Source organism: Balaenoptera musculus, chromosome 7 (assembly GCF_009873245.2).
Source record: "Balaenoptera musculus isolate JJ_BM4_2016_0621 chromosome 7, mBalMus1.pri.v3, whole genome shotgun sequence".
Taxonomy (NCBI): Eukaryota; Metazoa; Chordata; class Mammalia; order Artiodactyla; family Balaenopteridae; genus Balaenoptera; species Balaenoptera musculus.
The window spans coordinates 92369624-92372873 of NC_045791.1; the positions used below are offsets into that span (position 1 = coordinate 92369624).

General features: G+C 45.0%; 1 non-coding gene across 1 annotated transcript; it reads left to right on the forward strand.

The window, feature by feature from the left end:
- Positions 1-252: 252 nt before the first annotated feature.
- Positions 253-325, forward strand: TRNAE-CUC. Its single transcript has one exon. It is a non-coding gene; the product is annotated as a tRNA-Glu (tRNA).
- Positions 326-3250: the final 2925 nt, after the last annotated feature.

Below are 3250 nucleotides of genomic sequence, written 5' to 3' on the forward strand. Positions count from 1 at the left end.
GTCCAGTGGTTAAGACTCCACGCTTCCATGGCAGGGGGCATGGGTTCAATCCCTGGTCAGGGAACTAAGATCCGGCATGCTGTACAGCCAAAAAAATAAATAAATAAAAAAGTAAAGTACTCAGCCTGACACATGATAAACATTTAATTAACATTTGATATTATTATTATGTTATTATTCTTTCCCTTACTTTACAGACATGGAAACTGAGACCCACAGATATATATGTTAAGAAATATATTTTCTGGGAATTCCCTGGCGGTCCAGTGGTTAGGACTCGGCACTCTCACTGCCGGGGGCCCAGGTTCGATCCCTGGTTGGGGAACTAAGATCCCACATGCCACGTGGCGTGGCCAAAAAAAAAGAAAAATATATATATTTCTTAAAATTACAAAACGAGCTAGTCGTGTGTGAACATTTTCATTGATTAAAAAAAGGGGACGTGTGGGTATCTGGACACGAGCCAAGAAACGCCAGGTTATGTGGCAGTAACACATCCTAAATGCCAGGGCTTACAGCAAAAATATGTTCATTTCTTGCCCACACTCTAGGTCCATTGTGGGTCAGTTGGGGCTCTGCTCCTGTCACTATCTTTGTTCTGGGACCTGGGCATCTGAAGCCTAAAATTACTCTTACAGCCTCATCTGGAGGTGCTTCTGTTCACTTCTGCCCACAATACTTGGCCAAAGTAAGTCACATGGCCATATGGAGTTCAACAATGTGGGTAAGCATGATCCCCTTACAGGAGGTAACCAGACATGGGTGAAAAGTAATACAATTTATGACAATTTGCTACATAAACAAATACAACCTTAGTGTGAGTGATCCTCTGATATGAGCTAATTGAAACTGCTGCTTCAAGATGTCAAAATTAGTGTGAAAAACTGAGACACTTCCACAGCATTAAAAAGAGCATCTCTTGAGGTCCACTCCTTGAAATAATTTCTCAAAACCCCCAAACCACAGACAAGATAAAAAATCTTCAGTCCTTGAAAACAACGACACAGAGTCATGTGGCTCATCGTAGGAGGAGAGGGTCCTTGTACTAGAACGTCACGGAGGGTTCTCATCCCTCTTCCATCCCAAAGTGTTTATCACCTGTCCCATCCCATTCCATACCCTTTGTGGTTCATTTCATTAACTGCTGATTTAGTGCCGATCACCAGTCTAGATTGTGGAAACACAAAAGAGAAGGGACACAGCACTTGTCCTCAGGGAAGGGGGCAAACTTTTTGCTAGTGGGGGGAAGATTAACAGTTAAGTTGACAAATAGAATATAAGATAAGTGCTGGTCTGGTCTGGGAGCTGTGGAACCACAACGGAGGGCCACTTAATCCAGCCTGGGGGTGTCAGAAAAGTTCACTACAGGAAAACTGACGTGGCTGGAATTTCATTCTTAAGGAGGGGTGGGAATTATGCAACTGGTTGAAGTTGTGAAATGATACTGGGGACAAAGTGTTACGTCTTTTAAGAAGCAAGTGTTCAGACTTCCTGGTGTTTCTTGTTTATTAGCAAGCATCATTTCTGAGTGTTGGGCACTGACGATATTCTGGGTAGTTAAATGACACAGTCCGTGCCCTTTGGGACTTAACTAAACCGATGCAGAGGGTCTGAAAGAGTGGGTCTGGGGTCATCCATTGTGAGGCTCCCCCCAGAGTCTCTAGGTATGGAACCCAGAAGCTGGCATTTTAAATAAGTGACTGTGATATTTTTATCACACTCAGGTTACTATTTAAAAGGCAGTCATAATATTGATAAATGTGGAGAGGACCCAGGAAAAGCGGCATGAGTGTATTGAACGAAGAAATACATTGGAGTAAAAAATATTTGTGTTACCTGTGAGTCAGGGGCCAATGCCCTTTGAGGTGTGGTGCAAAGGTTAGAGAACTTGGCATTTCCTTGTCAAGGCTGCTGTTGACTTCAGTCCAGGACTGTCTGCTCTCTTATGCTAACCTTTTTTTCAGTTTGTGTTGCCTTTTTATCTCTTCCAATAAAACAATTTAATGGCAGATTCTGGTACTCACTTTGTGTACAACAGCCAATTAGGGGTAAAGGTGATTAGTGAATGAGGAATAATGACATCTCTCTGTTGGCTTAGAGTTGACAAAGAACTTAGATTATCTCATTTGATCTTCACCCAATCCTGAGGAGGCAGGTCTCTTCTAGCCTCATTTTGCAGTTGAGGAAACTGAGTTTGGAGAGGATAGGCCATCTGTCCAAGGTCACATAAGGTAACTGGTAAGCTAGCTGTGCTGAAAAATGATGAACTTCTTTGAGAATTTAGTCTTTGGGATTATTCCTTTGACTCTAAAGACCCTGGTGAATAGTTTGCCTCATTAACAGCCAGACTGCCTCTGACTTTCCTTCAGGAAAGCCCCATGAACCCCACCCTGGTCACCTGAACCCCCTCTTGAATCCTGGCATGCTTTAACACCACCAGGTCAACAAGAACGAGCGTGAGGGAGAGAGAGCAGAAGAGAGGATCAAAGAGAAGAAGGAGGCCTCCTCCTCCCACTCCCTGAGCTCAGCAGTCTGTCTGCAGTGTGCTGGACCAACTTTGGCAAAACTATAAAGGAGTTTTCTACGACTTCGAGTCCTCGCCTCCCTTCTGCTGTCTCCTTTACCCGTCTCCTTGCCTCACTTTTAGCTCGGTGGGCTCCTTTCTGTTGCAAAGGGATTGTGAACTCTCTCAACATGAAAGAATTAGGAAGCTACTGTGTTACTCTCCCCTGGGGCACATTTGTGCTTTGAGCATAAGACCAATTTGGGGAACTGCATAACCCGAAGGAACAGAGAATTAAGGGGAGAGTCTTGACTGGGATGGAATCACCGTTGTCAGTCATTCTGGAGAATCCCAGAGAGCTATTTTCTGACCTCTGGTGAGAGGAGGACAAGCCATAGAACCAAGGACCCTAGAGAGTCTCCTTCCCTTCCTCATCATGACCTTGAGATGTAGTACCGGCAATAGAAGGTGGCTTTGGCTCTAGAAAACTGGGCTAGAGTTCCAACTGTACCAAATGCTTGCAGTGACCTTTGACAAGTCTCTCCATCCCTGTTATGGCCAGTTCCCTCTGTTGAGTGGGGATAAAAGGCCTGCCCTGCCCACCTCATACGGAGGCTGTGAGACTCAAAGGAGAGAGGGTATGCAAAGCTAAGCTAGTGCCAGCTGCATGGTAGGAAAGTGCCATGGGGGAGTGAGGTGGAGTTAGAATGGAGACATGGAGCCCCTGAGGACAGGTGCTTTAGGAGT